Source organism: Panthera onca, chromosome B3 (genome assembly GCF_046562875.1).
Source record: "Panthera onca isolate mPanOnc1 chromosome B3, mPanOnc1 haplotype 2, whole genome shotgun sequence".
NCBI classification, from domain to species: Eukaryota; Metazoa; Chordata; class Mammalia; order Carnivora; family Felidae; genus Panthera; species Panthera onca.
Window position 1 is genome coordinate 147,565,757 of NC_138344.1, and position 24,223 is coordinate 147,589,979.

The 24,223-nt window shown below is 40.8% G+C and overlaps 1 pseudogene and 1 gene segment (V, D, J or C); both read right to left on the reverse strand.

The window, feature by feature from the left end:
- The window catches only part of LOC132675544 (immunoglobulin heavy variable 3-43-like), a 91,472-nt gene that overhangs the window by 50,632 nt on the left and 16,617 nt on the right, over positions 1-24,223 (reverse strand).
- LOC144616512 (disintegrin and metalloproteinase domain-containing protein 21-like) lies at positions 180-2,434 on the reverse strand (annotated as a pseudogene).

The window sequence follows — 24,223 nt, forward strand, 5'->3', positions numbered from 1 at the left end:
ACTACATAAAAGCCAGAAGCATGCAGTTTTCAAGTTTTATTTCAGAGTGCTGGTCGGTGACCCATGAGAGACCTGGTGTCAGAGCTGTGATGTCCCTGAGGACCCCTGTGTCTCCCGCAGACCCTTGGAAACGTGGATGTCAGCTGTGCCGCCTCAATACTGTATTTTTACAGATGCACCAGATGCATTGTGTATAGTTGTTCAGGGGTCTGGAGGCTAAATTATGGATTGTCTTCCCCAAAAATCTCTTCCTTAACTTTCTCTGTGTTTATAGTTCTGACATTTCCAGAAACAACAAAGAGGAATGCAGCTATTATGGCATAAATGTGACCAAAACCCACTCTGAGATATACCATGGATTCATGACTTTGCCTGACTGGCTGAATTCTTCTGGGAGGGGTCCACAGTCTGTGCTCCCACCAGTGCCTTGTCCGTGCACCATGGAGGATCCCAGCCTGTGTGGCAGTGGCAGTTCCTGTTATGGTTGCACATCCCTCTGTGACTGCATTTCTCTGGGATACAGTCATAATTCAGCTGAGCCCCACTGCCAGTGCAGTAGGTATCCTGACAGAACTTTCCAGAAGCACAGGAAGTACCAGTTCTCACATGAGGAATCTGGGTTGTTCCTGTGCTACGATGTGAATCCAGCCCCAACCATCTGAACCCTGGATCTCAGACAGATGGAATCCAACATGCCCTTGCAGTTGAGGGAGATGTGTGACATTCCTACACTGCAGCCTTCCACATGGCACACCTGTATGGGAACAGGTTCAGCATTGAATTCCCCGGGGTCTTCTGCGGTGTCCATGTCGGCTGCCTTTGTGATTTATGGTATAGCAGACATCTTCACCTTTCCCAGAATTTCTGCCAAAGATTTCTTGGCCATGAATAGTGCTGTCAGTGCAGTTTCCATGATAGCAGCAGCCCTCTTCAGTGCACGCGGTTCCATCTTGCATATGGAAGTCACAGGGTACGCCAAGGTCACCCCATGGCAGAACTCTGGAAGATCACGTATATTTTGGATTGGTCTGCAGAGTCTCCTAGCAGCGGAGTTGGTGCAGTCTGTATAGCCTCTGCCTGTATTACATTTGCCCCCAGGGGTTAAGATACAATCACGCATACAGCCTAGATTGCTGTAGCACTGGTTGAATGAGCCGCAGTCACACTGCTTTCTTGGATCCACTATGTAGTTTCCATAATGATAGTGGGTCAGGCTTTTATTTAAATGCACCATTTCAGTGTTGAACATGCACTTGCCTGTTCCACAATTCATTATGTGCTGCATATGAATGAACAGTTACTGAAAGCTTCCATTATACCAGTTAATTGGGTCCTAATGCAGTTGGACCTTTTTTGGCAAGCACATTCATCAGTGTCAATGCACAAGCCACAATTTCTTGCCATCTGATGTGTTGCTATGACAGACAAGAGTAAATAATGTCTGCCTAAATAACTCAGACTGATGGCATATAACCCACTGGTGGATGGCATATAGAATACACAACTGGAGTGCCACGAACCTCATGGGGCCCATCTCAAATCACATTAAGGGTGAATGTGTTTTAAGAAATCGAAAATACTTTGACTCATCCTACTGAAGAGACAAAAGGACTCTGATGCAACACATAATTGCCCGCGTGAGCTTGATGTCTCTCACTATAAATGACCATGAAACCAATAACTTACATCGATACCATGAAATATTGACTCAATTAAGCTAACTAGCCTTATTCGGAATTGGGCACTTTTTTGCACGTGGTTAACACACTATACATTGTTTTGAAACTGAGAGCAAGTCCTTTGAAAATTCCATGATGGGATGAACAGAACTTACTAGAGATCCTTGGGGCTGCACTGCATTTCCTTGAGGAACAGGGGGTCCCCTGTCCTCCTTATATCCTAGGTTATAAGTAGGTCCCATTGCACAGATGTCTGCGACTATCTGAGAAACAAAGTGTTCAAACCATTGGAAATCACCGAGGGGTCTCATTTCATAGGCAAGTTAATCCAACTTCATGATATCTTCAAGGCTGCCATAGCCTGTGTCGATTGTGACCATGGAAAGAGGAATCTCCTCCAGGTAGCCGAGGTAGTAACAGTCTGGAGGCATGAAAGTGTAGTCAGGATGCTCCCTGAGCATCCTGAGTCATCATCAGCAGAGTCTGGACCAAAAGAGTTTCTTGTGCCGCATGTGCATAACATGTCCTTTGCCCCCAAAACGCAGGCTATAGGACAGCCAGCCAGGCATTTGAATGCCCTTGCTGTGGTGCGGCTCCTTCTTGGGAATTACCATCTCAGAGGAGATGTAGCACCATGAGGGATGCCCTTGAGAACCCTACACAGGAGCCAGCACTGCCCAGAGTGCAAACAGCAAGAGGGGTGCCCTCAGGGTGACCTGGCCCTCTGCCAGCCTCATGCCCCTGCTCAGGGACATCTGCCAGTGAGAATGGATAAATGGAGGATCCTCAGCAAAACTAGGTCTAGACCATCAGAGAGAACAGAGGGCTGTGCTAGGTGGCCAGCACCCTGCACTTGGGGGCCACCTGTGGGGTTCGGCAACAGTCCCAGGGTGTGGCATTGGGTGACCCTGCACATCAGTTCGGCTGGGGTGGATGTGGGAGGGTCAGGTGGGCCATGGTCAAGAGTGGTCACATGGACATGTGTAGGGATTTGGACCCAGAGGCATGGCTGTAGTCAACACCTTCAATCTTTACTGAAGCTACTTGCATATGGGCTATGCAGTTATAACACCCTGAACTTCTCTACCTATTCCATGTCCTTTGGTACTACTGGGTCACTTTCTTTGGATGACTAATTTTCCTCATTACAGAGACCACTGCTTTTGCTTCCTTGTGATGTGGAGGTAAACATTGTCAATTTTACCTTTATGGGGGATGCAAAAAATCTCTTTGTAGTTTTGTGTGTCTTACTCTCCTTGGCTATTAGTTTGCAAGCCATTTGGTCCTTTTGGTTTTTGCTTTGAAGGTTCCTCTGAGTTCACGGAGGAAAACATTTTTCTGTATTCTGAGTGATGATTGGTGAACTACAAGGTTGTATTTCAGTATTTTCTTATGCCAGCTTGGGAGAACAGAAAGTACTGCTGACCATGTGTGAGCCCCAGGGGTTTTCTCCTCTAATCCCTTATGGGGGTTCTTTCCTGGCCTCTGGCAGTCTCCTCCCATGTAGTTTGGTTCCCTCTTCAGCTGGAGATGGAGGGGAGTTGAGGTTACTTTGGCAGCTTGCACCATGGAGTCTGCCCATGATCAAAAGATGGTTTTGACCATGGCACTCCCTTGCTTGAATAAGTACCCTCTACTGCTTTAAAACGCCCTGGGTCAGGGAGAAACCTCAGAGTTGGTGTTTGGACAAGAGTTTGCCTTCTCCCCAGTGGCTGGCCTTCTGAATATAGCTCAAATTCTTTTGCCACCCAAACTAAAACTTTGAACATTGACCTTTCCAGCAACAGGCAGCTGAATTTGGGTTTTGATAACAATGAAATGGAGAGTGAAATGGCAGTTTCCAGGGCCTGGCAGGGAGGGTCAGTGAGGAGTAGATCTCAAGGGCTATGATTTTGTGTTGTGCAAGATGATTAAGTTCTAGAGGGGTCTCCACATCATTACCCCTGTAATTAACAATACTGTAATGTATGGTTAAAATTTTGTGAAGAGTCTGGGTCTCATGTTCAGTGAGATCTTACCACAATATAAAAGTGGAAGACACGAGTTTTGCTTCTCACACAACAGTGTGCTGAACTGCATGGACACACTCTCTACTGATAATTTGAAAACAAGTTAAAAAAACTTATACGTTTTGGAAACTAACCCTGAGGACATGTCATTTACAGATATCTTCTTCCATTCCATAGGTTGTTTTTTTGTTTTGTTGATTGTTTCCTTCACTGTGCAGAAGCTTGCTATTTTGAGGTAGTCTCTCTCTATATATAATTTTCTTGTATTATATTAATGTAAATTCAATCTGTTAACATATAGTGTAGTACTGATTTTAGGGGTAGAATGTAGAGAACCATCGCATACATATAACACCCAGTTCTCATTTCACCCAGTGCCCTCCTTAATGGCCACATGCCATTTAGCCCACCTCCCCCACTTCCCCTCAGTTTGTTCTCTGTATTTAAGAGTGTCTTCTGGTTTCCTCCCTCTCTGTTTTGATTTATTTTATTTTTCCTTTCTGTATGTTGTGTTTCTTATATTCCACTAATGTGTGAAATCATAGGATATTTGACTTTTTCTGACTGACTTGTTCCACTTAGCATAATACACTGTAGTTCCATCCACATTATTGTAATTGGCAAGATGTCATTCTTTTTGATGGCTAAGTAATATTGCATTGTATATATTTACCACCTCTTTATGCATTTATGTGTTGATGAGTATTTGGGCTGTTCCACAATTTGTTTTTTGTTGATAAGGCTGCCATAAAGATTGGGATGCACGTGCCCTTTCGAATCAGCCTTTTGGTATCCTTTGGATACCTTTGGTATCCTTGGATAAATGCAATTGCTTGATCACAGGATAGTTCCGTTTTTCATTTTTTGAGGAATCTCCACACTGTTTTCCAGAGTGGCTGCGCCAGTTTGCATTACCATCAACAGTGCGAAAGGGTTTCGATTTCTCTGCATCCTTGCTGACATTTTGTGTGTTCTGAATTGTTAATTTTAGTCATTGTGACAGGTGTGAGTTGGTATCTCATTGTGGTTTTGCTTTATATTTCACTGATGAAGAGTGTTGTTGAGCATCTTTATTCCTGTCATTTTGCCATCTGGATGTCTTCTTTGGAAAAATATGTATTCATGTCTTCTGCCCATTTCTTCACTGGATTATTTGTTTTTTGAGCGTTGAGTTTGGTAAGTTCTTTGTAGATTTTGGATACTAACGCATTGTCTGAGATGTCATACAAATATCTCCCCCCATTTTGTCAGTTGCCTTTTAGTTTTGTTGATTTGTTCTTTGCTGTGCAGAAGCTTTTTATCTTGATGAGATCCCAATAGGTTATTTTTGCTATTGTTTCCCTTGCCTCTAGGGACATGTCTAGTAGGAACTTGTTCTGGCCAAGGTCAAAGAGGTTGGTGCCCGTGTCCTCCTCTAGGATTTTGATGGTTTCCTGTCTCACATTTAGGTCTTTCATTCAATTTGTATTTATTTTGGTGTGTACTGTAAGAAAGTGGTCCAGGTTCCTTACAAGTTCACGATGCTATCCAGTTTTCCCAATACTAGTTGTTGAAGGGACTTTTTCCATTTGATAGTCTTTCCTGCTCTGTCAAAGATTAGTTGATCATATAGTGATGTGTCCATTTCAGGGTTTTCTAATCTTTTCCATCAATCTATGTTTTTTTTTTTTTTTTTGCCAGTATCATCCTGTCTTGACGACTACAGCATTGTAATATAGCTTGATATCCAGAATTGTGATGCCTCCAGGTTTTTTTCTTTTTCAAGATCTTTGGTTATTTGGGATCTTTTGTGGTTCCATGATAATTTTAGAGTTATTTGTTCTAGCTCTGTGAAAAATGCTGGTATTATTTGACAGGAAATTGAATTATTTGCATTGAATGTCTAGCTAGGTTGCTTTGGATAGTATTGTCATTTAACAATGATTTTTCTTTTAATCCATGTGCATGGAATATTTTTCCATTTCTTTGTGTTTTCTTCAATTTCTTCCATAAATGTCCCAGACTTTTCAGAGTACAGATCTTTTACTTCTTTACTTAGGTTTATTTCTAGTATATTATGGTTTTTGGTGTAATTTTAAATGGGATTGATTCCTTGGTTTCTCTTTCTCCTGCTTCATTATTGGTGTATAGAAATGTAACAAATTTCTATATGTTGATTTTGTATGTTACAAATTTACAGGTTTATTGTACCAGTTCTAGCGGGGTTTTTTTTTGGTTGAGTCTTTCAGGTTTTCTATATATGGTATAAAATTCAACTCCAGAACTCAATAATCCTATTAAAAAATGGCCAGAAGACATGAATAAGCATTTTTCCAAATGTGACCTACAGATTGTCACTAAACACATGAAAAGATGGTCAACATCACTCCTCATCAGGGAAATAGAAATCCAAACTACAATGAAATATCAACTCACACTGGTCAGAAAGGCTGAACTCAACAGCACAAGAAACAACAGGTGTTGGTGAGGATGCAGAGAAAGAGGATCCTTTTGGAGGTGTGGTGGGAATGCACACTGGCACAGCCACTATGGAAAACAGCATGGAGGTTCCTTAGAAAGCTAAAAATACAACTACATTATGATAGAACAAATGCACTACTAGGTATTTACCCAAAGGATACAAAAATACTAATTTAAGGGAATTGTACCTCTATGTTTATAGCAGCTATGTCACAAACAGCCCAGCTATGGAAACAACCCAGCCGAAGTATGCATTGATTGATGAATGGGTATAGAATATGTGGTATATCTACATAACCCCGTCCACGCACAGTGGAATATTTCTCAGCCGCAAAAGGAATGACATTAGCTATTGTTAAGGACAGGGATGGGCCTAGAGAGTATTATATTTACTGAAATAAGTCAGAGAAAGACAAATACATGATTTCATCCATATGTAGACTTTAAGAAACAACAAATGGGCAAAGGGACAAATAAGAGAGAAGAGGCAAACCAAGAAATAGGCGATTTTTTCAATGTTCACTTATTTATTTAGAGAGAGAATGGGAGGTGGGGCAGAGGCAGATGGGAAGAGAATCCCAAGGAAACGTCGTGCTGTCAGTGCAGAAACCAAAGTGGGGCTCGGTCTCAGGAATGATGAGATCAAGACAAGAGCCCAGATCAAGAGTCGTGGGCCTAACCCATGGAACCACGTAAGCCCCACGAAACAGATACTTAACTATAGGGGAAAAACTGATGGTTACCCTGGGGAGGGTGTGTGGAGGGATGGGGAGGTAGTTGATGGGGATTAAGGGGAGCGCTCGTAACGAACACTGGGTGCTGTATTGCAATGTTGAATCACTATATTTTACACCTGAAAGTAATAGTACATTGCATGTTAACTAACTGGAATTTGAAGAAAAACTCAAATAATGTATTTATAGTGCCTGCAAATGGCCATGTTGGCATACAGCCCATGAAGAAGCATTTATTGCAGAAAATATACTACCAGAAAGAATACCTAGACTATTTGAACTAAGGTATGTTCTTTTCCTTTCCCACCCCAGATCAGCAAGAAGAAACTCCAGTGCAAGTAACTGTGACTATAGGCATGTGCCCCTGAGCCTGGCTGCAACCTCCCCTCCAGACTGTTGTAGCCAATACACACGGTTCCCAGTGACCAGCTCCTGTTCAGAGGACTCTTTCCCAGAGGGACAGGATGTCAGTGACCCTAAGCTGTTTGCTGTTGAGGCCAAGCCCCAGCAGGTGCCTGAGATGTGGGACTCACTCATTGTTGGCAGCCCCACTCCCAGGAAGGAAGTTCTGCCCTGGGCACAGTCCACTCGGGATGCTGGGAACCTGATCACCCCAGACCTGACTTGTATGGCAGGAGTCTCATGCCACCAGGACAAGCAAGCCACAAGGCAGTGAAGCTGCCAGCCACCCCTAAACAGAGCCCTCAGTTTCTAAACTGTTTGGAATCCTGTTTGTCCCCGACACGCCCTGCAGCTGCAGACCTTTGCCCAGAGTATTGCCCAGAGTATTGCCCAGGAGATGGAGCAATCCTCTAAATCAAGGAGCAAATCTGTTCCTATAGAACTGACTTCATTTCCAGCTAAGTGTGAGGAAGAAGGTCTGGGCCTCATGTTGTGGGAGAGTCAGGTGCAGGAGACAGATGGTTTCAGTGGAGGATTCCTAACCTACTCCCCCTCACCTGGAGGAGAGAGCCAGAGCCAGGGACAGTGGAGGGAACAGCTCCTGTCAGAATACACATCAGAGTATGATCTCAACAACTCTCCATTCAGAGGAGTCCGAGGTTGTAGGGTTCAGTCTGTGGAGACTCCATACATCAGAGGGTGGTTGAACATAGGAGTGCTCTCAAATGAAGCAGAGTATCTCATCCTGTGGTTTGGGAAAGAAAGAGATAAGGAATACCCAACCAAACCACTGTCACCATAGTCTGGCTGTGTGAATGTCCCAGGTCACACCACCTCTGTAATTATGGGACCACCGCCCTTTCCTCCACATCATGTCTTTGAGTTTCACCTGGTTTCAGGTGTGCATCAGTAGTGTCACAGTTCTCTGGCAAAGCATCCCATTGATGGAAGTTTCGTAGTTGGTTTATTCCTTTATATTTAGAAAGACTTTTGCCTTATTCTGAGCTTCTAACACTAAGAAAGATGCTATAAATATTTACACACCATTTATTTTCTGAGCATGGGATTTCATTCTTCAGGGACAAATACTCGGGAGTGGTATTTCCAGGTTCCTTTTTATGTCATCCATGTATAATTTCATAAGCAACAGCCAACGGTTTTCCAGAGCTGGTGTTTGTTTGTCAATCCTTCCTGCATTGTTTGAGGCCCCACGTATGCTGGATGCTCACCTGGATGTTGTTGTCAGTGTTGTTTTCATTCCGGAGCCATTGGGATGTGTGTATAGGGCATCTATTGCGTTCTTGATTTGAATTTCCCTGACAGTCCTTGGTGTGAAGAGTCTTCTCCAGTCAGTAACTAATGTGTCTATAACCTCAAGGATAGGATGTCTACTACACAAGGCTGTGCTTGTTTGATGGAGGTTTGTTTCCTTTCTTCCTATTGACTGTTGAGGGTTCTTAGCATATTCAAGATGCAGGTCCCTTGGTGGTTATGCAATTTGTGAATGTTGTCTCTTACTCTGTAACTTATCCTACTATTGGTATTCATGTGGGCAGATAAGCGTATTTGATTTTCACAAAGTCTATTGATACCATTTCTTTTTATGGGTCTTGTGTTCTTAGCTATAGTTTTCCTTTTCTTGATGATTGATTGCTTGTGACTAATATTTTTTTAAACTGTTTATTCTTGATAGAGAGAGAGAGAGACAGAACGTTAGCGGGGAAAACACAGAGAGGGAGACACAGAATCTGAAGCAGGCTCCAGGTTCTGAGCTGTCAGCATAGGGCCTGACAACGGGGCTCAAACCCTCAAATCTTGACATCGAGACCTGAGCTGAAGTGAGACACTTAACCGACTGAACCACCCAGACACCCCACTGATTTCTTGACTTACAATGTAACTAAAAGTCTTGTTTTCTTTCTGGTTTCTCTCAATGTTGACGTGTTCCCTATTTGGTCTCTGGTGACTTAGAATTTTGTTGTTTGTTTTTAAATTTATAGACTCTAGCAAATCATTTTCGTGGCATGGTTTTTCCTAATATATGGAAATTATGTGGAAATACATGAAATTGAAGTCAAATTTCACAAGAGTTGCCATTCTGTGTCTCTTTGGCCAGACTGCTCATCAGATTTGATAGATATGCTCCTGCGGTCCAAAAACACGTTTACCTTTTCAGGTGGCGGGCTTTCTATATGTCTCAGTAGCCGTTGAGCTCTGTGCACACAACTGAGTGCTTGACACAATTTTTCCTTCACAATTCTATGTGAAACCCTCAAAATCCATATTTTGCATTGCCAATTTTAGACACTTCATGAATAGAATGCATTGAAGCTCTTGTATCATTTCCTAAAATCATTTTACTCTTGCGTGTTTGGGACTGTAATTTTTCTTCTTCCTTCCAAGGGGAGCTCATATCTGCATTTGTGGAATTCTTCCAGGCTTCTCATCTCTTAATACTTTTCCAATGTGCTGTGCAGTTTTTGACCAAAGGAATACTTAGGTTTGTTTGTACTCTACCACATTGGGTGATAGGAGCCGCGAGACAGTATGCATCATATGGGCTTTTTTTTTTTTTTGACCCCTTGTATGTTATCTTTCATATTGAATGTTTATAGAACATATAGCCCCTCACTTTCATGAACCACTAACAGGGGACATGGTTCTCTTCAAGAGACAGGAAAGGAAGACAAGTGAGCTGAGACAGCAAGTCAGGGAAGGAACCCCAGAGCTTCTCAGGAAGCGTCAACTGTCCACACTTTCCAGTTCTGCAGATGTGGGTCCCTGCTGAGGCCCAACCTGGGTTCTTGTGCAGGTGTCTGGACAATCTGCCCATGATGTGTGGGCACAGGGGAGTTGGGAAGGGCAGCTGTGGTTTGAATTCCAGCCCACCTGGCACTGCTGTGAAAATTCATGAGTATGTTAATTTATGTCCACCATCAGTTAGGGACATAATGAGTAAATGCAAGACGTTAGAGTCACTACCTTAGATTCCATGTTCATGACAATTTGTGGCAACAATTCTCCCTTCCTTTTTTGCACTTTTTAAATTTTTTTAAGTTTGTGTTTAAATATTTGTTAGTTAACATATTGTGTAATATTAATGTCAGTAGTAGAATTTATTGGTTCATCACTTACTTTAACACCCAGTACTCATCACAACACGTGGCCTCCTTAATCCCCAACACCCATTATCCCATCCCCCACACACCTGCCCTCCAGCAACCCTCAGTTTCGTCTCTAACGTTAGAGTTTTTTAATGATTTCTTGCTCTTTTTCCCCTTCCCCTAGATCTAAATTCCCCATAGGAGGAAATCATATGGTGTTTGTCATCTTTGACTTACTTTGCTTAGCATGATACCCTGTAGCTGCATCAACATCTTTGCAAATGGCAAGATTTCATTCTTTTTTATGACTGAGTAATATACCATTGTATACAGATAGCAAATTAATCACTTGGTGGACTTTTGGTCTCTTTCCTCAGTTTGGCTGTCATAGTTAATGCTGCTGTAAACATTGGGGTGCATGTACTTCCTCAAATCAGAAGTTTTGTATGCTTTGGATGAATTCCTAGTAGAGCAATTGCTGGAGTGGAAGGTTGTTTAATTTTTAGTTTTTAAACTGTTTTCTGGAATGGTCCGGGCACATTGCATTCCCACCAAGAGTGTAAAAGGGTTCCCTTCTCTCCTCACCCTCATCAATATCTGTTGTTTCCTCAGTTGTTAATTGTAGCCATTCTGACAGGTGTGCGGTCATCTCTCATTGTAGTTTTGATTTGTAATTCCCTGATGATGAGTGATGTTGAGCATATGTTCGTGTGTTGGTTAGCCATCTGAATGCTTTGTTTGGAAAAGTATCTCCTCATGTCTTGTGACCATTTATCCACTGGATTCTTTGTATTTTGGGTGTTGAGCTTGAGAATTTTTTTTTATAGATTTTGGATAGTAAGCCTTCATCAGATATGTGGCTTGCAAATACCTTTTTAATTTCTGTAGAATGCCTTTTAGATTACTTGATTGTTTCTTTAGCTGTGCAGAAGGTTTTCATTTTGATGAGGTCCCAGTAGTTCAAGTTTGCTGTTGTTTCCCTTGCCTCTCTAGACACGTCTAGTAAGAAGTTGCTATGTCCGAAGTCCAGGAGGTTGCTGCCTGTTCTCCTCTAGGATTTGATGGTGTCCTGTCTCACATTTAGGTCTTTCACCCATTTGGATTTATTTTTGTGTATGGAGTAAGAAAGTGGTTCAGTTTCATTCTTCTGCATGTTCTGGTCCAGTTTTCCCAACACCCTTTGTTGATATGGCTGTCTTTTTTTCCCCATTACGTAGTCTTTCCTACTTCATCCAAGATGAGGTGGCCATACATTTGTGAGTCCATATCTGGGTTTACTCTTCTGTTCTTTTGACCTATGTGTCTCTTTGTGCTTGTAGCTTACTGTCTTGATAAGTACAGCTTTGTAATATAGCATGAAATCCATAATCATGAAGTCTCCCGTTTCTTTGTGTAGCAGAGACATTTCAACACTACTTGCTCCTTAAATCCATGAACATTGAAGGTGTTTCCATTTCTTTATGTCATCCTCAGTTTCTTTCACCGTTTTTAGAGTCTTCAGAGTATAGATATTTTTTTTTTTTTTTGCTTATTTGGCATTCATAAGACTATTTTATTAACACCAAACAGATAGGTAAGGGGAAGCGAAAGCAGAGTATAGATATTTTAACTCTTAGGTATCCTATTATATTTGTGCAGTTGTAAACGGGATGGATAGTTTTTTTATTTTTATTTCTGTTTCTTTATTGCTGTGTCGAAATGCAGCAGATTTCAGTATGTTGATACTGTATCTTGTGACTTTGCTGAATTTGTGAATCAGTTCTTGCAATATTTTGGTGGAGTCTTGAGTTTTTTATATAGAGGGTCATGTCATCTGTGAAGAGGGAATGTTTGACTTCTTCTTTTCCAACTTGAATGCGTTCATTTTTTGTTGTCTGTTTTTGAGGATAAGACTTCCACTGCTGTGTTAAGTGGAATGATGGGAGTGGATATCCCTCTTGTGTTCCTGACAGTAGAGGAAAAGGGTTTTTTTCCCCACTGAGGGTATTAGCTGTGGGGTTTTCATGTACGGACTTTATGATGTTGAGGTGTGTTTCCTCTACCCCTTGTTGAGGGTTTTTTTCAAGAAAGGATGCTGTACTATGTCAATTTTTTTTGCATCTATTGAGAGGGTCATATCATTCATATCCTTTCTCTGATTGATGGTATGTATTACATTGATTTATTTGTGACTATTGAACCACCCTTACAGCCAAGGAATAAATCCCACCTGGTCACGTTAAAGGATCCTTTTAATGTCTTGTTGGATTCAATTTGAAAGTATTTTCTTTCTTTTTTTTAACGTTATTTATATTTGAGACAGAGAGAGACAGAGCATGAATGGGGGAGGGTCAGAGAGAGGGAGACACAGAATCTGAAACAGGCTCCAGGCTCTGAGCTGTCATCACAGAGCTGACACGGGGCTCGAACTCATGGACCACAAGATTACGACCTGAGCCAAAGTCGGACGCTTAACCGACTGAGCCACCCAGGTACCCCTGCAAGTATTTTCTTGACAATTGTTGCATTCTTGTTCATTAGGGCTAGTGGCGTGTAAGTCTCATTTTTAGTGGGGTTTAATCTGGTTTGGAACCGTGATCATACGCAACTTATAGAATGAATTTGGAAGTTTTCTTTCCATTTCTATTATTTGGAACAGTTTGTGAAGACAGGAATTTTCTATTCTACTTAAATAGAATATTTTACACTCTTCTTAAATATCTGGTAGAATTCACCTGTGAACCTATCTGGCCCTGGATTTTTGTGTGTCAGTAGATTTTTGATTAATGATTCAATTTCTTTGCTCATTATCAGTCTGTTCCCGTTTTCTATTTTTTCCTTTTTCAGTTTAGGTAGTTTACATTATTCTGGGAATTTATCCATTTCTTCCAGATTGCCCAATTTGTTGGCATATAAATCTCCAAACTATTCTCTCATAGTTGTATTTCTGTGGTGTCAGTTGCGATGTCTCCTCTCAAATTCTGATTATATTGACTTTCATCCCTTCTCTTTTGTTTTTGCCAAGTCTGCCCATGGGTTTATCATTTTTATTTATTCTTACAAAAACCAACTTACAGTTTCATTCATCTGTTCTACTGTTTTTCTTTGTTTCTATATCCTTTATTTCTGCTCTAATCTTTTTTGTTTACCTGTTCCTGCTGGCTTTAGGGTTCATTTGTTGTTCTTTTTCTAGCTCCTTTACTTGTAAAGTGGTTGTGTGTTTGAGACGTTTCTTCTTTCTTGAGTTTGGCCTGTACTACTATATATTTCACTCTTCCATCAACTTTGCTGCATCCAGATGGTTTGGAACTGGCATGTTTTCATTTTCATTTGCTTCCATGTATTTTTTATTGCTTCTGTAATTTCCTGAAAATCTCATTCCGCTTTTACTACAATGTTCTTTAACCTAATGTATTGGCAGTGTTGCTCAAATTTTTCTTGTGGTCGACTTCAAGTTTCATAGTGTTGTGGTTTGAAAATACGCATGGAATGATCTCAGTCTTTTTGTACTTGTAGAGGGCTGATTTGTGACATAGTATGTGATCTGTTCTGGAGAATGTTCCATGCCCACTCAAAAAGAATGTGTATTCTGGTGCTTTAGGATAGAATGTTGTGAATATATCTGTTAAGTCCATTCAGTCCATGTGTCTTTCAAAGCCAGTTTTCTTATTGATTTTCAGCTTAGATTGTCTTTCCATTGTTGTAAGTGGAGTGTTAACATTCTCTATTATTGCTATTGTCTATTATCAATGAGTTTCTTTATGTTTCTTATTAATTGAGTTATATATTTCAGTGCTTACATTTTTGGGGTATAAATATTTAAAGCTTCAGATCTTCTTGTTGGATAGACCCCTTTATGATGATATACTGCCTTCCTGATCTCTTGTAACAAACTTTGGTTTGAAAACTGGGTAGTGTGATATGAGTGTGGTACTACAACTTTCTTTTGACGTCCATTAGCATGATAAATTGTTCACCCTACCCTCACTTTGAATCTACAGGTGTTTTAGGTTGAAACACCTATGTCTTTTGATTGGGCATTTTGTCCATTTACATTCACAGTAATTATTGATAGATATAAAGTTAGTGCCATAGTGTTACCTCCAAAGTCATTGTTTCTGGAGATTTTCTCTGCTTATTTCTAGTCTTTGTTACTTTTAGTCTTCCTTTCCTACCCAAAGGGTCCCCTTTAATTTCTCGCAGGGCTGATTTAGAGGCCATGAACTCCTTTGGTTTTTGTTTGGGAAATTCTATCACTCCTTGTATCTGAATGACTGCCTTACTGGAGAAAGTATTCTTAGCTGCATAATTTTCAATTGTGCATGTTGAGGATATGATGCCACTCCCTACTTGCATGAAGGTTTCTGTAGAGATATCTGCCATAGTTTTTTTTTAACCTTCCCTTGTTAGTTAGCAACTTCTTTTGCGTTGATGCTTTTGTGGTTTTTCTTTATCTGAATATTTTGCCATTTTCCTATGATATGTCTCAGTGTTGGCCTGCTGTTTTTTTTTTTTTTTTTATTTTAATGGGTGTTCTCTCTGCCTCCTAGATGTGGACGTCTGTTTCCTTCCCCAGCTTGTGGAAATTTTCTCTATAATTCACTCAGCTAAAATGTATCCCCCTTTTTTTTCCCTCTTATTCTTTTGGGACTCCTTTCAAAAGAATGTTATTACAGTTTATGGAGTTGCTGATTTCCCTAAGTGTATGTTTGTGATGCAATATTTTAATTTTCCTCTTCTTTCCAGCTTCATTTCCCCCATACTTTTATCTTCTATGTCCCTTCCTCATTCATCTGCTTCTTTCCGCCTTGAGGTCATTATATCCAATCAGTTTCACATCTCGTTTACAACATTTAAAATTTCATCCTGACTAGTTTTTAGGTCTTTTCTGTTTGCAGTAAGCGTATCCTTCATGTCTCATATATTTTCCTCAAGCACAGCTAGTATCCTTATGATACTTTTTGAAAATCCTGTTTCATTATGAGAGTTTTTAGAAATTCTGTTTGAGGCACATTAGTTTATGTGTTTTAATTATATCCCTCACAATGACCTTTTATCATTTTTTCTTTTAGGATGAGTTCCTCCATCATGTTGTTGTCTATGTCTCTGCCTTCTTAAATGTTTTAGAAAATCCTGTTATCTTTTCTGCTTCTAGGGTAGTATCTTTATTGAGAGGTGTTCACATACTGTCCAGGGCCTGAAACTTCATGAAGCATTTGTTTTATGTTCCGTGGCACTGTGCTGTCGTGTTTTGGCTGCTCTGTCCCTCAGGACACTCCTCTGCAGATATTCTCCTTGCCTCCAGTGGGGAGTGTTGGACTTTGTGCCCAGTGTTGTGAGTTTCAACTAGGTGAGTTTGGTCTGCTTGTTAAAAGAGGCTAATTCCTATCTCCCCTAGAGGTGAGGATATGCTTCACTGTATGATCAGCTGACTTGGTGCGTGTGGGGGTTTACGGTGGTCTTTGGAGGAAGGGGTGCAGTGGTGGTCTGGTTTCCAGGCACTCTTTCCTAGTAAGCAAGCACTTCATAGGGGATGGTGTAGGTGGAGCTTGGTGTTAGTGGCTCAGCTTGCACTGGGGATGCTGTGCTGCTGAGTGAAATCTGTCCATGCTGATTGGTGGGAGGAAGTATTGGCATCAGCTCCCTCTCTAGTCCCTGGAGTTGGAGTTCCCAGCCTCCCCTGTTCAGGAAGCCCTCACACAGAGAGAACACTTTTGGGTCCCAGGCTTCCATCAGAATTACTTTCACCCTGTCTACGTCCAAGCCATTGGGCCATCTGGTGGCACAGGGCTCGTATGTTTTATCTCAGGAGCTGTAGCTGGGTTTGAAAACTCCAAATTGTGTGAACTCAATATGACAGGGACCCCAGTGATCCTCTGGGAGAGGGTCTTGATGTGCTGTGCCTGTGGCTGGTTTACCCCAGATGGGCAGTTGCATGAACACTAGGGGCTTGGAGTACATGGTGAAGAACAACCAGAAGGCAGCGTCCAGCTAGCTGCTCTTAGAAGAGGCTCCTCTGCTAATGATCAGGGAACTTTAATGGTGCCTGTCAGCTCTCCTGTCCTATGAGAGGCAATGCCCCGTCTCCCAAATGCACTCCACGAAGGGAATTGTCTCTCCCCATGCGACCCAGGGGATACTCAGACCACAGTTCCCCTTATGAGCCTCTGCCCTCCTCCACAGGAGCACTGCTGTGCCCACCAGACTCCACCCCAATGATGGGATCGACTTTTAAATCTTCAGTCTTTGAGCTCCACGTTTACAGGAGGTTGACTTGTCATGATTAACTTTATAGGTTATCTTGACTGTGTCATGGGTGCCCAGATTCACCACTGTTTCTGTGGATGTCTGTGATGTGTTCCAGAAGAGATTGGCATTTCCATCCATGGTTTCTTTCTGCCTGCGCACCACCCATTCCATTAAGTTTGTGAATAGAATCTGATGCAGATGGAGGACGAATTCCCTCATTTTTACTTCCCATGTGCTTGTTTGAACTGGAATATTGGTCTCCTCTGGCCCTTTTTCTGAGAGTTACATCATCAGCTCTCCACGTTCTGAGACTAGACACTAGTCAGAATCAGACAAGAATTACATCACTGGTTTTCCTGGGTCTTCAGCTTGTGACAGTAGATCATGGGACTTCTCAACATATTTAGTTATGGAAACCAATGACTTTTGGGTTCTGTTCCTCGGGGGAATCTTGCCTAATACATGGAGATTGGTTGTCTCTCCTTTAGAGTAATTGAATAAAGCTGTAACTCAATTAATGTCCTGAGTAGCAAAGGGCTATGAAGAAAGTGTCACGTTGTTTGACTGGGACAAGGGCTGGGTGAGGATAAGGAGGAGCTGTGGGATCCTGTGGTCCTGGCTGCACAGGGAGCGCATCTGGGACTCCTGTAAATGTTCAGCTGTTGTGCCTCAGGAAATCTGTAATTCACTCATGTTGAGGGACCGGAGTAAGCAAGTGCAAACAACTGTGTCTTTGTGCATGTTCGTCTAGTTTCCCTATGACAACCCAGTTGCTAATTCGGAGAGTTAATAGGTAAACACAGAATCATATAACCAGGGAGGCTCCCTGGGGAAACTTCTGTGTGGAGAGGAAGCCCCAGACCCTGACAGGAAAACTGCCTGTAACCTCCATGTGCACCTGCGCCTGGGAACACAAAGGAGAATTGTGCATAGTGTGCGCCCCCTGGTGGTGCTGATCCCCTCCTTCAGGGAGGTTTGTGTCTGGGCTCGCAGTGATGTCCCCTCACTGTGTCTCTCGCACAGTAATATGTGGCCGTGTCCTCGGTCTTGAGGTTGTTCATCTGCAGATACAGCGTGTTCTTGGCGTTGTCTCTGGAGATGGTGAATCGGCCCTTCACGGAGTCTGCGTAGTATGTGCTACCTGTACTACCAATTGCTGCGACCCACTGCAGCCCCTTCCCTGGAGCCTGGCGGACCCAGCTCATTGCATAGCTACTGAAGGTGAATCCAGAGGCCACACAGGTGAGTCTCATGGACCCCCCAGGCTGCACCAGGTCTCCCCCAGACTCCACCAGCTGCACGTCACACTGGACACCTGCAGACACAAGACATGTTGGTCAGGAAACTGTCACACATTCACTGTTTCGCTCATATCCATTCACAGACTCAGTGTCCCTCGTTCACCATGAATTACCTTTTAAAAGAGCAACCAGGAACACCCAGCCCAGCACAAACTCCATGGTGAGGTGTGTGTGTTCTGTGCTGATCACAGAATGGGAACACCTGGGACTCCTGGGGCTGGGGCTCGTCTCCCAGCTGCACGGTCGGGCTGGGTTGGTTTTATCAGCACAGAGAGGGCCCCATTTGCATGTCCTCTGGCATATATATCAAGCTCCAGACTTAGATTTGATTTTGTAAAAGTGAATGACAGGGTTAGGGACGCACTTCTACATTAGTTTGTGTGGATGGCGGTGTGACAATATGAAGAATTCTTTTTTTTTTTCAGTTTTGGATTTTTACCTATATTAATGGAGGCTTCGGCATAATCTTTAAGAAATATTTACCTCAACAGCATGATCACACATTATTTTCTCTTAAAATATTTCAATTTTTAAAATTATTAATTAGTATTTACTTTTAGTTTTAAAAATTAACATCCAAATTAGTTAGCATATAGCGCAACAATGATTTCAGGAGTAGATTCCTTAGTGACCCTTACCAGTTTAGACCATCCCCCCTCCCACAACCTCTCCAGTAGCCCTGTTTGTTCTCCATATTTATGAGTCTCTTATGCTCTGTCCCCTCCATATTTTCATATAATTTTGGTTTCCCTTCCCTTATGTTCATCCGTTTTGTCTCTTAAAGTCCTCATATGAGTGAACTCATATTATTTTTGTCTTTCTTTGACTGACTCATTTCACTTAGCATAATACCCTGTAGTTCCATCCACATAGTTGTAAATGGCAAGATTTCACTCTTTTGATTGCCGAGTAGTACTCCATTGTGTATAGTTACCACTTCTTCTTTATCCATTCATCCATCAATGGACATTTGGCTCTTTCCATACTTTGGCTATTGTTGATAGTGCTGCTATAAACATGGGGGTGCATGTGTCCCTTTGAAACTGAACACCTGTGTCCTGTGGATAAATGCCTAGTGGTGCAATTGCTGGGTCATAGGGGAGTTCTATTTTTAGTTTTTTGAGGAATCTCCATACAGTTTTCCAGAGTGGCTGCACCAACTTGCATTGCCCCCAAAAATGCAAAAGAGATCCTCTCTCTGCATCCTCGTCAACGTCTGTTGTTGCCTGAGTTGTTAATGTAGCCATTCTGACAGGTGTCAGGTGGTATCTCATTAGGGTTTTGATTGGCATTTCCGTGATGATGAGTGATGTGGAGCATTTTTTCATGTGTCGGTTGGCCATCAGGATGTCTTCTTTGGAGAAGTGTCTATTCATGTCTTTTTCCCATTTCATCACTGGATTGTGTTTTGGGTGTTGAGTTTGATAAATTCTTTATAGATTTTGGATACTAACTCTTTATCTGAGATGTCATTTGCAAATATCTTCTCCCATTCTGTCAGTTGAATTTTAGTTTTGCTGATTGTTGCCTCCACTATGCAGAAACTTTTGATTTTGATGAGGTCCCAGTAGTTCATTTTGGTTTTGTTTCCCTTGCCTCTGGGGACGTGTTGAGTAGGAAGTTGGTGTGGCCAAGATCAAAGATATTTTTGCCTGCTTTCTGCTCGAGGATTTTGTTGGCTTCCTGACTTACATTGAGGTCTTTCATCCATTTTGAGTTTATTTTTGTGTATGGTGTAAGCAAGTGGTCCAGGTTCGTTCTTCTGCATGTCGCTGTCCAGTTTTCCCAGCACCACTTGCTGAAGACACTGTCTTTATTCCATTGGATAGTCTTTCCTGCTTTGTGAAAGATTTGTTGGCCATATATTTGTAGGTCCATTTCTGGATTTTGTATTCTGTTCCATTGATCTGAGTGTCTGTTCTTGTATTTTTTTAAATTTTTTTGGCATTTATTTATTACTTTTCAGAGACAGAGACAGAGCATGAGTGAGGGAGTGTCAGAGAGAGAGGAAGACACAGAATTCCAAGCAGGCTTCAGGCTCTGAGCTGTCAGCACACAGCCTGATGTGGGACTCTAACTCACGAACTGCCAGATCATGACCTGAGTCAAAGTCAGATGCTTAACAGACTGATCCACTCAGATGCCCCTGAGTGTCTGTTCTTGTGCCAGTACCATACTGTCTTGATGATTACAGCTTTGAAGTATAGCTTGAAGTCTGGGATTGTGATGCCTCCTGCTTTGGTTTTCTTTTTCAAGATTTCTTTGGCTATTCGGCTGCTTTTCTGGTTCCATACAAATTTTAGGATTATTTTTTCTAGCTCTGTGAAGAATTCTGGTGTCACTTTGATCGGGATTGCATTGAATATGTAGATTGCTTTGGGTACTATCAGCATTTTAACAATATTTGTTCTTCCTATTCAGGAGCATGGAATCTTTTTCCATATTTTGTCTTCTTCCATTTCTTTCATAAGCTTTCTATAGTTTTCAGTGTAAAGATTTTTCACCTCTTTGGTTAGATTTATTCCTGGGTATTTTATGGTTTTGGTGCTACTGTAAATGGGATAGATTCCTTGATTTCTCTTTCTGTTGCTTCATTGTTGGTGTATAGGAATGCAACTGATATCTCTGCGTTTATTTCATATCCTGCCACTTTGCTGAATTCATGAATCAATTCTAGCAGTTTTTGGTGGGGTCTTTTGGGTTTTCCATATAGAGTATCATGTCATCTGTGAAGAGTGAAAGTTTGACCATCTCCCGGCCAATTTGGATGCCTTTTATTTCTTTGTGTTGTCTGACTGCAGAGGCTAAGACTTCCAATACTATGTTGAATAAAAGTGGCGAGAGTGGACATCCCTGTCTTGTTCCTGACCTTAGGGAGAAAGCTCTCAGTTTTTTCCCCATTGAGGATGATATTAGCATTGGGTCGTTCATAGATGGCTTTTATGATCTCGAGGTATGGTCCTTCTATCTCTACTTTCTTGAGGGTTTTTATCAAGAAAGGATGTTGTATTTTGTCAAATGCTTTCTCTGCATCTATGGAGAGGATCATATGGTTCCTGTCCTTTCTTTTATTGATATGATGAATCACATTAATTGTTTTACAGATGTTGAGCCATCCCTGCATCCCAGGTATAAATCCCACTTGGTCGTGGTGAATAATTTTTTAATGTATTATTGTTTCTGGTTGGATAATATCTTGTTGAGGATTTTTGCATCCATGTTCATCAGGGAAATTGGTGTATAGTTCTCTTTTTAAGTGTTGTCTGTGTCTGTTTTTGGAATCGAGGTAATGCTGGCTTCATAGAAAGAGTTTGGAAGTTTTCCTTCCATTTCTATTTTTTGGGAACAGTTTCAAGAGAATAGGTGTTAACTCTTCCTTAAATGTTTGGTAGAATTCCCCTGGAAAGCCATCTGGTCCTGGACTGTTGTCTTTTGGCAGATTTTTGATTACTAATTCGATTTCCTTACCAGTTAAGGGTCGGTCCAAATTTTCTATTTCTTCCTGTTTCAGTTTTGGTAGTGTATATGTTTCTTGGAATTTGTCCATTTCTTCCAGATTGCCCATTTTATTGGCATATAATTGCTCATAACATTCTCTTATTACTGTTTTTATTTCTGTTGTGTTGGTTGTGATCTCTCCTCTGTCATTCTTGATTTTATTTATTTGGGTCCTTTCCTTTTTCTTTTTGATAAAACTGGATAGTGGTTTATCAATTTTGTTAATTCTTTCAAAGAACCAGCTTTTAGTTTCATTGATGTGTTCTACTGTGTTTTGGTTTCGATAGCACAAATTTCTGCTCTAATCTTTAGTATTTCCTGCTTTCTTCTGGTTTTGGGTTTTATTTGCTGTTCCTTTTCCAGCTCTTTAGTCATAAGGTTAGGTTGTGTATCTGAGATCTTTGTCCCTTCTTTAGGAAGGCCTGAATTGCTATATACTTTCCTCTTATGACCGCCTTTGCTGCATCCTAGAGGTTTGCGTTGTGGTGTTATCATTTTCATTGACTTCCATATACTTTTTATTTTCTTCTTTAACGGCTTGGTTAGCCCATTCATTCTTTAGTAGGTTCTCCAGTCTCTAATTATTTGTTACCTTTCCAAATTTTTTCTTGTGGTTGATTCTGAGTTCATGGCATTGTGGTCTGAAAATATGCATGGTATGATCTCGATCTTTTTGTACTTACTTAGGGCTGATGTGTGTCCCAGTATATGATCTTTTCTGGAGAAAGTTCTATGTGCACTGGAGAAGAGGCATATTCTGTTGGTTTAGGATGAAATGTTCTGAATATATTTGTTAAGTCCTTCTGGTCCAGTGTGTCATTAAAAGCCATTGTTTTCTTGTTGATTTTTTGATCAGGTGATCTGTTCATTGTTGTGAATGGGGTATTGAAGTCTCCTACTATTATGGGATTCTTATCGATGAGTGTCTTTATGTTTGTGATTAATTGATTTCTATATTTGGGTGCTCTCACAATTGGCGCATAAATGGTTACAATTGTTAGGTCTTCTTGGTGGATAGACCCTTTGATTATGAATGATATAATGCCATTCTGCATCTCTTGATGCAGTCTTTATATTAAAGTCTAGATTGTCTAATATCAATATGGCTACTCTGGCTTTCTTTTGTTGAACATTAGCATGATAGATGGTTCTCCATCCCCTTATTTTCAATCTGGAGGCGTCTTTAGGTCTAAAGTGGGTCTCTTGTAAAAAGCATATAGATGGATCTTGTTTTCTTCTCCATTCTGTTACCCTATGTCTTTTGATTGGGGCGTCGAATCCATTGACGTTTAGAGCGAGTACTGAAAGATATGAGTTTATTGCTATTATGATGCTTGTAGAGTTGGAGTTTATGGTGGTGTTCTTTGGTCTTTCTACATTTGTTGATTTTGGTATTTATTTATTTATTTATTTATTTATTTATTTATTTATTTATTTATTTATACAGATATATTTTCATCTTTTCTCCCCTCAGAGATTCCCCCTTAAAATTTCTTGCAGGGCTGGTTTAGTGGTCACAAACTCATTTAATTTTTGTTTGTATGGGAATCTTTTTATCTCACCTTCTATTTTGAATGACATCCTTGCTGGATACAGAATTCTTGGCTGCATAGTTTTCTGATTTAGCACACTGAATACATCCCGCCACTCCTTTGTGGCCTGCCAAGTTTCTGTGGATAGGTCGGCTAACCTGATCTGTCTTCCCTTGTAAGTTATGGACTTTGTTTCCCTGTTGGTTTTATGATTCTCTCCTTGCCTGAGTACTTGGTCAATTTGATTATGATGTGCCTTGTTGATGGTCGGTTTTGGTTGAATCTAATGGGAGTCCTCCGTGCTTCCTGGATTTTGATGTCTGTGTCTTTGCCCAGGTTAGGAAAGATTTCTGTTATGATTTGCTCACATAACCCTTCCACCCCTATTTCTCTCTTCCACTTCTGGGACCCATATGATTCTCATGTTGTTCCTTTTTAATGAGTCACTGATTTCTGTAATTCTTAAATCTTGCTCTTTTGCCTTAATCTCCCTCTTTTTTTCTGCTTCATTATTCTTTATAAGGTTGTCCTCTATAACACTGATTCTCTGTTCTGCCTCATCCATCCGTGCCAACGCTGCATCCATCTGTGATTGCAGCTCAGTTATAGCATTTTAAATTTCATTCTGGCTATTTTTTACTTCTTTTATCTCTGCAGAAAAGGATTCTAATCTATTTTTGACTGCAGCTAGTATTCTTATTATTGTGGTTCTAAATTCTGGTTCAGACATCTTGCTTATATCTGTGTTGGTTAAATCCCTGGCTGTCGTTTCTTTGTGGTCTTTCTTTTGGGGTGAATTCCTTCGTTTTGTCATTTTGAAGGGAGAAAAGGAATTAATGAGGTCACAAAATTGAAATTAAAAGATAAAATTACAGAAATATTAAAATTAAAAATTAATCACACACACACAAATTGAATGGAATATGCTATATCCTAGGTATGTTTTGTTCTAGGTGTGGAAAGTGGATTGACAGATTAGAGAAAAAAATGGGAGGGGGAGAAAAAAAGGAAATAATTTGAGAATTTGAAAAAATGAATACACTGAAGTAGACTAAAATGAGAGGATGGGAGTAAAATAGAGTTTGAAAAAATATAGAGAAAAGTAAAGAATATAGTAGAAAAAATAAAGAACAATATTTTTAATAAAAATTAAAAATGTGATTTTTTTCTTTTTCTGTATTCTAGAAAAAAGAGAGGAAACAAAAAAGAGAAAAAAGATACAAAAAAGAGAAAAAAGATACAAAAAGGAAAAAAAGGAAATCATTTGAAAATTCAG